This window comes from Strigops habroptila, chromosome 4, assembly GCF_004027225.2.
Source record: "Strigops habroptila isolate Jane chromosome 4, bStrHab1.2.pri, whole genome shotgun sequence".
Lineage (NCBI taxonomy): Eukaryota > Metazoa > Chordata > Aves > Psittaciformes > Psittacidae > Strigops > Strigops habroptila.
Genome location: NC_046358.1, coordinates 61,648,373 through 61,662,138, shown reverse-complemented (window position 1 = coordinate 61,662,138; position 13,766 = coordinate 61,648,373).

The following is a 13,766-nucleotide window of genomic DNA, read 5'->3' as shown; positions in this document are numbered from 1 at the left end:
GTCGTACCATGTGTTGAAAGCTTCCTGAATGGTGAGAGTTATTTCAGAAAGTTTATTTTAGGTCAAAGAAAGTTGTTGGGTTTTTTTTTCAAGGAAGCGGTAACATAGGATTACATATTACAAAAGGTTGCTTTCCAAAGCAAAGAGGAATTACTTCTCTTTTCAACATATCCTTCTTCTCTAGGAAACAGATACTAGAAAACGTCACCTAGTTGACAGCACATATGTATGTATGTGCGTGGATTTTATTTTTTAGCAAAACCCAAAGCTAGAAATTTATTCCTTTAAAACATAAAATTATTAAATGAAAAAAACTCTCCTTCATGTTAAGTACTGAGTAAAAAATATACTAGGTTTGCACACAAGTATAAAGATCCCTTAGAACACTAATTTTTTCCACACTTCAAGGAGCCTTGAAAGATGAAATGTTAAAATTTCGTTCTACCGATTCTACCCTAAACCAAGTAGCTGAGGACCAAATATATCCTGTGAACTTAAGCTTTACTCTCACGAGATCTCAGAAGCTAAACAGATTTTCTCCCGCTCTCGTCCTACACCTCTGCTTCAGCACAGCTCGAAATTCCAAAACCAACATTCACTAAGGGCATGGCTGAAACCCAAGCATAGGCATGTACGCCTGTGGTGCAGAAAGAAGTTTTAGACGCAGCCTTCTCTTTGACGTTTCCTAGCATGTGCCTTTTTAGCATCCCAAAGCTCAATACAATGATGTCTGCTACCAGTCCTGAACGAGACACCAAATCTTCTGCCACAAGTTCAAAAATGACCCAAGATTTCCAGGCAGTACAGCGCTGACCTGCCCTGGCTGACCCCCAGACTTTTGGCACTGTACTGCACAATGCCCACCTCCTTTTGCCTTTATCAAAAAAGAATCAAAAATATCAAAAAGAATCAAAATCAAATTTAAAAGAAATCAAAACCAAAATTAATTTATTTCAATTTCTTTCAATCAAAAAGAAAGGGTGCAAAGTAATCCACATCTATAGGGTGCATAATTAGTTCACTATTTGCAAGGATGAAACAAACTATCCCACAGTGAAAAGAAGTTAGAGTCACCATGTCATGAAAGACATGATTAGGACCTGCAAGAATGCCGGGGGCCTACAAGCATGCTGTAGATGGACTCTCTTCATCAGAGACTGTAGTGATAGGACAAGGGGTAATGGGATTAAACTTAAACAGGGAAGATTTAGGTTAGATATAAGGAAGAAGTTCTTTACTGTGAGGGTGGTGAGGCACTGGAACAGGTTTCTCAGGCAAGTGGTAAATGCTCCATCCCTTGCAGTGTTCAAGGCCAGGTTGGTCAGAGCCTTGGGCAACATGGTCTAGGGTGAGGTGCTCCTGCCCATGGGAGAGGGGTTGGACCTAGATGATCTTAAGGTCCTTTCCAACCCAAACCATTCTATGATTCTATATTATGAAGACTGTTTCCCCAGCACACCTGACTTGCACACAATATATGTACTTGAACTGGCATCTGCTGGATAGGTAATCATCATCATCACTTCTGCTGCATCTTTCACTAGAGATGGGGAGAACAAGGAAGGATAAAAAAGAGGAGACATAAAGTAACCCTGTCTTTAACAGATGCCAGTACAACTTGGAAGCTCACCAGCAGGTAAAGTCAGCTAACAAGGAGAGTGAACTCCCCTGAGCATAAGTGTGAGATCTTTTACAATGAGCCTACACTATGTTACTGTAGAAAATATGTGTCTATGTGTCAATGAAGCCACCCCTTAATCCAAGAAAGAAAATTTACAAAGTATTTCTGAATGAATAACTGAGAAATGAATTTTGACTGTGATGTTGTGAAGCAAAACTTGTAAGACAAATAGACTGATTTTTTTGCAGCAAGCTTAAAAATAAAATTAAATCTAGGAATTTTTAAATTATCATTACTCCTATAAACCCCACAGAGGCTATAGATAACAGAGCCCTAGTAGCTACAATTAAGGACTAAGTCCCTGGAGGGGGGAAGGAGTAATTTTTTATGTATTGAAGTTGTCCCTAGATTCAACCAAAGCAGGTAAAAGATTTGATTTCTCTCATGCATTTCCAGTGCAAGTGACCCCTGTATACAGCCAGGCACGTACATCAAATATAAGGTTAGTCCTGTTAATGCAAACAAGTTCTTTATTGATCTATTGTAGTGAAGATTTGAGCCAGCTCAGTAAAATAACAAGGGGAAAAAAATCCACGCACAATTAAGAAAAAGGATTTTTTGGTTTGTTTTAGTGTTTGTTAGAGCTCACTACCATCAAAAGCTACTTCAATAAATTTCACATAAAAGTGGAAATCTTCACCCATTTTCCCCTTTATCATGATAGTCCAAGTATTCCAAGGTACAAATGATTGAAACAACATAGAAAACAGACTGAAGTTTTATCTCATTAAAGCTATTCAAAGAAATTATTTGCCCCCTTCAACACAGTGGTGTGAATGTAACAAACAGGCAGTGTGGAAGGTCTGGGTCATGTGGGTAGTAATAAGCCATTGCTTCTTTACGAGACAATAAGAAAATACATACAAAGCTGAAAAGGGAATCTTTACAAGGAAAATCAGTAAATGTGAGATCAATTTTGCCCATTTATTCCCTTAATCTTGTCATGCTGTAATTGAGTTTCAAGCTTAGTTAGATTTTCCCTGCTCTCTCATCTAGAATTTAAGCAAGCAGTGGGTTAAATCAGTGCAAATGGACTCTGGCTTTCTAGACCCCAAGAGAGTTTGGCTGTTCATTAATGTATATGTAAAAATAGTTTCATTTTGGGCCTCTTTGTGTTCCTGCAAATTAAATGGTGAATAGATTTTGGATGGTCAATCACAGTGAGATGAATTTTACTTCAGCCAGAACTGGCAAGTGTCCACACTGCAATTCAATGAAAGAAATCCAAGTTTTCTTCCTTTCACTCTTAACAGTGTTATCACCCCACTAATTCGTTTCATTGTATTAAGTATGAAAACCTGTAGGATATCACATTGAATATTTTCTTTCCTGTTAGTAATTAAGAAGTTAAAAAAAACCCAAAAACTTGAGAAGGCTTCTGCATAAGTATGAAGAAAGAGAAATACTTGCAAAGAGGAATGTGGTCTTCTATACCCAAATAGCTGGTCTGGTTCCTCCTGCAGTGGTTCTTTTTCACCAACAAATGTACTTCAGTTGCCAATGCCAGTATATGCAGAAATAGGCTTCAAAGTTTGTATGGGACTTCAGAACCTAAAAGAAAAAAAGAAAGAGAAATCCCATGTTTTTGCAAGATTCTATTTGCATAGATTAAGATTCTGTGCGTAAAGCATCCAGAAAGCAGAAGTCCAGTTAGTAAAAGGAATCTCAAAATATCTGTTATACAAATATTATTCAACCTAAACTCCTGGAAGTCCACTATAATTGCTTCTTTTATATCTGGCATTGCACTTCAACTGCTGAATTCCTTAGCTTCCAAAAGCAGACTTATGGAGATGCTGTACTATTTGATTTGGCACTATTCACAAGCCTTGGCAGATGATCAAATATAGAGGGCACAGAGGAGCAGGAAAAGCCTTAAGAAACTGTCTGGGCTGCTGCTGTTACTGCCTTCATAGAGAGAAAACTCACTAATAAGCACAAAATATCTGTATTTATTACTCTTGTTTAATTTTATAATGCTTTTTTATATATCTTGACAGAATAAACATCAGCATTTCTTCAATAGATATTAATTTGCATCTGCATCTAGCTTAATTTACATCTCTTCACTCTCCAACAGGTAGAAATTTTATTGTTTCCTCTTTGCAGTATTTTGGAATATATGAGTCACTAATACTGTATGCTAACTGAAAACTCAAAGCATAACTGTTACAAAAAGCAGCAAGAAGGAAATAGGACAATTTCAAAGGTACTTTAAAAAATATCACTAATTATAATATGATTAAGACTGGAAGATTTAAAACATTTTGTCTATAAATATCCAAGGGACATAAACCTGATTTTTACATCAGAATTTAGATTCAGAGCAGTATTTTGAACTTCAAGAGGATCTGATCATAAGCTGAGGAGCCCTGAAAAGCTGCCAAAAAAATTCTGCTTGTGTAGAATAGCAGGGGAGAGCAGGGGGAGGATGTCTAAGTCACCCAGAGGCAGTAGAAAGTAATCCCAAGATCTTTACACATGAAAATTCACGGAAAAGCCTTCCATGTATACAGGAATCCCCAGATATCAATACAAATGGAAAAGCTTTTACATGTAGTGTTTAAGTCCTCATAAGACCAGGCCACGTCAAGTGATGGGGCCCAAGGAAGATGTAAGTTGCTTGCCAGCGTCCTGGTCCTCCTGTTTGTCACAGCAGGCAGCCCACACTGGAGACAAATCACACTGTGTAGCAACATCTTCCCTGCCTCTGCTGACAGCATGAGACCTCCAAAACCTGCACGAGCATCGGATACTTCCATTTCTGCTGAGCATTGCTCCAGCGGGAGCAGGGAGGGCGAAGAGAAGGCTTGCGACTATAAGGGGAATTAATGTTTCGAGCAGTTTAGCTCCTATTCAGATTTTGACTTGGAGAGCTGCCAGGTTACCAGGGAAGCAAGTCATTGAGAGCATCTCTTGCCAAGTTATGATCATCTCTCTCCCCAGACTTCCTCCACAGACATGCAGCAGATCCTTGTTGGCAAACTGGGGCTTTTTAAGGCCCCCACAGCAGAGAGAAAGAGCCGGTGCTCTTTACCTGGCTGCAGCTTTGGCTATATTTCCTCCCCAGCTCTGCACTGTAAGTGAAGAAAAGCATATTATGCTCTGTGCTGTATGACAATGCTGCTGGGTGATGCCCTTTGGAGAATGGGCAGAGGGGATGAAGCCCAAAATAAATTCTTCCAGTTTGTGCAAGAATTCTATCGCAACAGACTTTCAACCTATGGTCAAGCCACCAGCAGACATAGACACCCTTTATGACCATGGCATCACTCTGCTACAAAGCTCAGTGTGACTTTTACGCATATGAAATCAATCCTCACAGAGGATTACATAAAAGCCATCCCATAATCTTCCTTCTTTTCCAAGATTTTGAGATTACTTCCCTTTTCCTCCTCATCTGCCACTCCTCCCTGCACCATGCTTGGGGACAGACATTGTACCTTAGGCAGCATGAAATGCAGAAAAAGTGTCTTTTCCTGAATGACACTTCCATCTCCTTATTCCAAGACTTTAAAGCTTGTTATGGACAGAAACGCTCAGATTTGCCACATCACGGAAACTGAAGTGAAGCTTCCTAAAATGTTTTGCCTCATGTCCCTTTTGAAAGCAAGCCTGAAGGCTCTACTACTAAACACTCTACTTGCATATGTGCCTGTACAAGTGCATTAAACTGAAAGTCTCTGTTTCCATAATGTGTGCATTTTTAAATGTTCAACTGTGCTACTTTGACAGGTATTCTTGTGACAGGTCAACAAAAAAATGCATTCTCTATAGACACTTTTTACTGGTTTCCTTCAAATTTTCTTGCAGAGGGCATCGTCTGATTGCTGGGTTTATTGTGCTAAAGCAGAACTTCCCAAGTGAGCAGCATCCAAGAGTGATGCATATCTGTACACTTGCTGTAGATAAAAAAAAAAGTATAATCTAGTGGCCAAATTCCAGGTGCAGTTATGATCCCTTAATGAAATTACATCTTAATGGAACTGACCTACTTATACATTAAAGCTACTGTACCTAAAATATAACATGGATGGAAACATATTCTTTGTCATTTTAGCTGCAATTTGCGATATTGATTTTAACCCTGGATCAGACCTTGATCTAACTAAGTGCACTGTGAATCCAAAAATCCTGACCTCCAGACCAAACGTTTGTTCTTTATTATGAGTGCAAGCAGACCACATCACATTTGGGTGACGGATGTGACCCCAACCTCTCAGTTAACACTCTGGTTCAAAGAGCAATCCTGCCGCATGCAACTGTATCATTATGAAAGAATGTTCACTGCCACAGATAATGACTCCTGGTTCTCAGTGACACCAAGAACCACCAGGGTGTTTTCTTGTGGAAAAGGAAAAACAGCAAACCCAAAAGTTAGGGTGCTAATTCACGAACAGAAAAAGAAATCTTCAATTACTTCATACCAGTGAAAGTTAGGGGTGAAAGAGTGGTTTGATTTTCTTTTAAAACGTACTGAAGCATTCAGCCTCCCATCACAGGGGCCTCCTGCCCTGACTGAGGCATTCTGGAAGATTTATTCATTGCAAGTAGAAACATAGGAAATATCTGGAGATTTGTAGTACCTGTGTGCTGACCCTCCCTAGAGTGAAACTCAGATATTCCACAAGTGTTTAGGTGCCCATTTCCTATTGGTTTAAGTGGGTACCTAAATGCCTTTAAACCTATTCAGGCTTCACCACCCCTCTTCCTCCTAGTAAACAAAGGTAATACTCTCTTTCAAAGAAGGTTCATGAGAATGAACTACTAACATCACAATGTAATTTCAAATTACATTTAGTCACCTAAATAACTTTGAGGTTTTGGGCCTCAGGGACTCTTAGAAACAGGCATAGAACAGCCCCATACAGTGATACAGGCTTACTACTTGGGATGAATGGGATTTTGAAAAGTAACTTAATCACAACAGGATTTTAGAAAGAAGAAATTGTGATTCTAATTCTCCTAAAAGTACAGGAGACAGGTTCTCTAATTCTCCTCTGTGCCTTTCAAAGAATTTCTCTAAGGAATTATTAGAATTTTTATGACTGAACTTCCCCCTTCTTACAAAGTTGGCTCCACATCTAAACCATGGAGCAAATAAAATGTAGTGGACCCTTTTAATCCAGGAAAGCCTCTCTACGTGACTGGAAAGAAAGACTCTTTAAACTGATCTGTTTTGTTTCATAGGCAGTTATAAACATTCATCTCTCTTTCCTTCTTGCAGACATGAAGAAGGGAGCAGTACCATCTCAGGAGTCATACACTGTACATCATTTTACGTTACATCATTAGAAAGAAATAGCACACAGGAAGAACAATAAGAAGTGGAGGCAACCATTCCACAGTGCTGTAATTACTATAACTTTCATGTTTAACGAAGGAAATCCATAGGGGAACCACCCGCCCCCCCCAAAAAAAAAAAACAACAAAACAAAACAACAACCAACCAACCAAAACCACAACAAAAAACAAACAAAAACCAAACAAACAAACTCAAAACCAAGAAAACTCCAAAAAACCCAAAGAAAAACCCCCAACCCCCACAAACATAACTCAAAGTATACTCAAACTCCCATTTACCAATAGTTCAACTGATTTACTCGGATGGTAGCAATGTGGTCTGCAAGAAGCTGGGATCAAGAGTATATTTGGTGAACTGCAAATACTTCCAAATTATAAATGAAAATACAAAACATCAAGATTGCAGAAAACTTAAGAGTGTTATCCAAGTTAAAAACTGTAGATGACACACTTATGCAGGAGACATGAAATTAGTTCACTGGATGTCCCAAGACTCTACTGAACAGCAGTAAACTTAACAGAAACTTTCAAAATGCCACGTGTGAAAGACAACAGTAATTTCTGATTTAGCATATGACTTTGATCTGTCATTTTCCTCCTGTCCCATAACTTCTGGGTTGTGTTTACTTACACATCACAGTGTTGCATGGACTTAACATGGTTTAAGCAAGTTCATTGCTGGAAGTAACTCAACACTCATTATGGATGAGAACGCTTTGCTTTGGGTGTCTGGTCTCAGGAGACGGTGCTAGAAAAGGAAAATACTTTACCTTCAGCACTACAAAAGACAGTAATAGTGCAAACTCTCAACATTTCAACATATGAGGTATTTGTGCATACCTCAGTAAGTCTTCAGGATAAGATTCTGGGACAAAGACTTATCATTTTTATTTAGTAAGTGACTTCAAAATGCTAAAGAAAGACAAAGAGAGTGCTACCAAATAGAAAAGGAGAGGAAAAGAAGAAAAGATTACCATCTCATAGAAAAAAAATAAATATGTGCATAGTAATTCTCCCTGCTCTGTAAGAGTTTATTTTACACCTACATAATACCTTCATTTTTGAACAGGACAACATGGCAGTTCTTGGGAAAGTACACTCTTCATGACTATTATATACATTTTTCAGTGGTGCAGGTAAAACTAGAGAAATCTGAACTTTAACACCACAAGACATAACTTTCTGACCAGATGACAATTAAGAAGATTCAAAAAGATCTAAAACATCATCAACCATACAAGCAATCATAAACGACCCACCAAACACTTTTTCCAAAAAGCAATCAGTAAAAGCATGATTGAATCCTTACCAGTGCACTGAAGCAAAGGAACTTTCTCTTCCATTTTCATGTAAATATTTAGAAATTAGAAAGCTCAAACAAGAAAGCCTGCATTTTGATAGATGTCCCAGATGCCAAGAAAAAACATTATCTTTTGCACAGTAGCTATGTCACCGTGACTGTGCTTCATAAGGTCTCCTGCACATAGCTCCAGAACATACTCAGTTACCATGTTCCCCCAACAACTTCTTTCGAAATCCCCAGATCTACAGGGGAGACATTTAAAATATTAAAGGAAGTCTGTGAGAGAAAGCATGAGAAAAATACAGCACAGTGTATGTTAGCTATTTCAGAAGCATATATTACATTTGCCCTTCAGATCAGCACAGTGGTAACCTTACATACAACATGCAGCTCTCAAGTGATACACTGAAGTCCTCTTCTTCCTCAAAGCTTCCTTATGGAAGAAAAGAGTTGCTGTATGCAGCAAAGTAGAAGTGTGTATACCTCAATATCATCTCATATTCTAAGCAAGTATTGATTTATTTTACTAACATGATAAGTCATTTCTTCTTACATCTGTTTATCTGCCCTTAGACTGAGGGCAGATAATCCTGTAAGGCACAGACAGAAGCTTTTTGGAAAGCATCCAACTGCCCCCATCAAAATAATGACTTTTGCTTAATGAGAATTAATTCGACTATAATAAAGCACAGCAAACAGCAGAGATGCTCTGGCTTGATTTCACAGAGATGAGTTGCAGTGAAACCCTGAAACAAATGATAATGCCAAAGGAAAAATCCTTCACTGTTGTCAAACTGTTCAGAAAGCGTTAACATGGTTCATTCATTTTCAGCCGCAATACCATGTTGAAAAAATACTTTTCCTGGTCTGCAGTTGATTGATGTACATTACTTGTATCAGGCTAATGGCACTTTATTTTCCAACAGTAGCAAGTAATGAGTGACCTTGAGTGCATATTGTTTTGCTGAAAGGTTTTGTTGCTCCGTGTACTCTGTGAGCACCCCCAAGGAAATGAGGGCCCTGTATTGGTGTTTTTCAGCAAACCTCATTTCTTTCATGGCTTTCTGTAAAAGAATTTGATACAGGGATAGAAGCTAACCTCAGTGAGTAAATGAAATATTGATCCACATGACTCTGGCCTTGCCTTCACCTTGTCCCAGGGCTGTGAGTTACTGACTTTTCTGTTTTGGCTGTAATAGGAATTATTACAACAGGCCTGTGCGAGTAATTACTTGGCATGGCAAAAAGGAGGGTCCATCATATATTTCTGTAGAGACGCTAGTTTCCATCAGCCCAGCAGTCTGCTTTTTTGGCCCTGTCTCTCCTACTCTTGATTCAATTCTCTTAACCATCATTAATCAAGTTCCTTGTCAGTAGAAGTTTATCAAAAGTATTAAGTGAGCAAGGTTGCATGGCCTCCGTAAGGGAAAAAAAAAAAAAAAAAGCCAAGAAAAAGAAGCACCCATGCAGGGCAGTAAATTTCAAAATATAGAAGGCTGGTTCCATGATATATATGAGTGTCTTTCCAGGTGGAATGAGCAGTTTGTTTTAGTGATAGATATTGTAGTTTGAGCCGTGATAGAATCCTTCTCAAGTTTATATGTCATAGACTATCATTTATGAGAGACCATGTGTTTGTAAATGGTGAAGGTCATGGCTGATGGCAAAAGTAAAAGCAGTGGTGATTCATTAAAAATAGTTAATAGCGCCTGCTGTTGACAGGGATAAATAGCAACACGCTGCTTTTTCAACCCACAAGCAACTAGTTTAGGCAATGTTTCTTCTGTGTTCTCCACCACTCCTGGTTGCCAGACAGCTGTGGACATACATAGAGACATAAGCAAGATTGCTTCCACCCTGTTAATAATAGATGAAGGGTGGGTTTCCAGTGTGAATGACTTCTCTAGATACAGATTTTCCAACCAGCTCCTTTGGCAGACTGACTAAACATTCAGCTCACAGTGATTTGTTAGCTAATAATCAAGTTTACATTGTACACTGAATTCTTAGGGACCAAACATGTTTCCTAACTATACTGCTGGGATCCCACCCTTCAGTTTGAACACCAGCTAATGTCCCAGTAAAGCCCATGTAACATCAATAGAAGCTGTGCTTGCATAAAGGACACCAAGATGGGATCTCATGGCATTGGAATGGCTAAAATATTAACAATCTTTAGTGTATCCTCAATCAGAAAAATGTAATTTCCTTAAGCTATTCAGAAAATGAACTCTGAAAATCAAGTTAGAAAGAAAAGATTTTAACTGATTATTGTGGTGCTGTTCCCTTTTTTGTTTTTATTTTTTAAATGCAACAAACAACAATCATCATTAAAACAGAGGTTTAGTCCGCTTAGAAAAGCTTACACATATATTTTTCCAAACAGATTTGAGGCTGCATTTGAAAGAAGAGTTTGGTGAATGTTCTCTCGTGGACAAAGCTCTACAGTACACACAAATGATAACCTATGGATTGCCTATGGCTTTGTTTGGTTTTAAATACAGAGGACGATACTACTAATACATAGTCATTATTGATTCATAGCAGAGCAATGTTTCATAGCTTCCAGAGATAAAATCAAATCCATATAATTTTATCACACCTGAGTGTTCTGGGTCAGTGGCAAAACTGGACAGAACTCAATACTCTGTTTTACCAGACATAGCAGCCAGATTATCTTTGGTGCAAACTGGTGCAATTGCACTGAAGCAAACAGACATAAACTCTTTGCTAAAATGAAAGGAGTGTTTCCTGGTTCTTTAACTTCATCAAACACACAGCTTTATCCCTGACAGATTCTCACCCTAATAGAGCACAGGCAGACCTAATATCACTTATCAAGTTCATTGTAACAATTATATATTGCAATAAGGGTTGTTATATTCATTTTTAGTGACTGATCAGACAGACTGGAAAGCTGGAGAAAGAGCTGGTTACCTTTAATTTCTGATCCTTCTTTGCTAACTGAACATCTTGTTCTGTCTCTCCTGGCATTTCCCTACCTTTCTACCTAGCTAACACACTAGATAACATGAGTACAGGATAGGGTGGGGTGTGTGTGCGGGTGGGGGTGGAACTCTCATCTATTTTAGGAGAAAATTGTGTTTATCATTCTGCTCAAGTGGTTTCCTCCATGATCTTTGTCTCAACTATTTAGAGAGTTCCATTTCTTAGTTGATCTTGAAGCACTACCAAAATGAATGTGATTAATGACTTCCCTAGGAGCTGATGGTGCTCTGCTCAAGTGGACACTGGAACAAAACCAGCTGCAAATAAAAAAAAGAGGGGGGAAAAACAAAAAAGAAACCTAGTGGTTAATTAAAAATAGTAACAAAGAGAGCAACCGAAAGAGTGAATCCATTAAGGCTTGGTTAATTCTGCCATCTCCAGTCCTTTGTTCCTCATATGATAACATATGCTTTGCAGCTGCCCAGATCAGAGCTCAAATCCTGGAATTACAGATGCTCCCTCACTTTCCTTCCTCTTGCTTCACTGCAGTAAAAGAAGTCTGATTTTTTCCTTACTTGTTAGTCTAATACAAATGATTTTTTAGGCAAGCTAGGAGATAGGTACATGTTGTTTAGCTAATAACCAGTCTCAAATGTAGTCTCTTTTTTTTTTTTTTTACTTTAGGCACTGATTTAATGCTACTTCCCAATCATCTGCAGCAACACCACCAGCCTCTAAATTAGAGAGGTAGACAGTGAAAAATATTTGATTACTAAGTAGAAAGGTATATGAGACATCTGTTGTGATTATTTTAATGCTTATATTTTGATACTTCTATAAAAGGATCAGTTACCCTAATATAGTCATCTTGAGAAAGACGGTCTGCAGTCGTTACAAATTGACTTTTTATGGAGAAAATAAGACTGTTCCTAACCTATTGCACTGATATTATATTTTGTTAATATTTTATGAAATAAAAGTCCTCCCATTAAGGGTGGCAAATTGCTTTATAATTATAGCACTTCGCACACTAGAATGACTATTTCATTTTATGGAAAAAAAGCTCAAAATACAATTTCATTATCATCCAGTGTCTTTTCATTCTTCTAAAGGTTTCAGCAGAAAGCACTGTTATATGCATCTCAAATCTCTCCTTTTCCAAATATTAGTTCAAATTAAAGAAAATTGTTACTTCTGTTCCATGCTTTCACTGCTAATGAAATAGTTGTGTACAGTGAACATTTGTACATGGATCTAGATGAATCAAATGAACACTGTGAACAACTATAAAACATGGACTACATGCATCTAGATGAATCAAATTAGCAATGTGAACAACTATAAAATATGGACCTTTTACCTTCTACATATAAAGGTTGATTTATATACAGTATGAGCACTGAGTTAACTCAAGTGGTCTAGAAACACATTTACTTAAATCTGTGTGACTCTCTTATGCAGTCTCTCTTAAATCAGTTTAAAAGAACCTTAAATCAATTTAGCCTGATGTGTTTGATAGATCCAAATTGGTTTCTAAACCAATTTAGTTGAAATTGGTATCTAAGTTGTAATCAGACAGCCTTCAAGTCAATCAGACTGATCTTAGTCTGAGTAAGTACACTTTTGCAGTTTCCAGATGAGAGCAAACTGCAGCACCAAAGACTTTTTAGTATCTTTCCTCTTTGAACATTTTGATTGAGTGATGAAATTCTACTGGAAAGCATCAACAGGCTGCCTTATGTACAACCATATTCTCTCTCACCTGAGCACACCAGTATTAGTTCTGGTTCCTGGGACTGCAAACTCAAAGGTTATTTGATTTCCAGTGGAGTCCTTTGTCTGCTAGATGATTATCACTGCAACACTCAATATTACACTACCTATTTTGTAAATGAAAGCTCAGCAGATTCGTATAACTTGGAAATGTCACTGAAATATTCTGATTCTAGAGGCACTAATTTTAAAATATCCTAATTTAATCAGACATGATGCAGAAACAGTTATCAATTATAAAACCAAACAAAAAACCTAAACAAACCCCCCTCCTTCAATGGCAGATCTTTGTGGAATGATCTCTAGAGACAATATCAACTCCATGCTTGTGAACAAAGCAACAGTAAAACAGAAAATCACCATAAATTCAACCCCAAACGGAGGTGCTTTTAACTGGCCTCCTGAATGGCAAATAAGTCTGAAATGTAGCCTTTGGATTCTGAAGATTTGAGCTAATTTTAATGTTAAAGTTAGAATGAACTGATTTTCCTTACACAAGCCCAAGACTTAAGGACAGGAAAAGGATAAAGAAACTCCAGTTCTTCCGTACTGTTAGTCCTTTCCAAGCACTACATCATACATAAACCCTTCTATATGCTTAGTGGGGGTTTTCTCTGTAAGAATGGAAAGAAAACCTTTTATTTTTACTTTTTTTTTTGTTTTTTTCTTCTTTTGCCTCCCTCCTTCCCTCCTCCCCCACCTCTACCCACCACCCCCCATCCTGTTTTCATCATTGCCATGGTACTGTGCCATCCA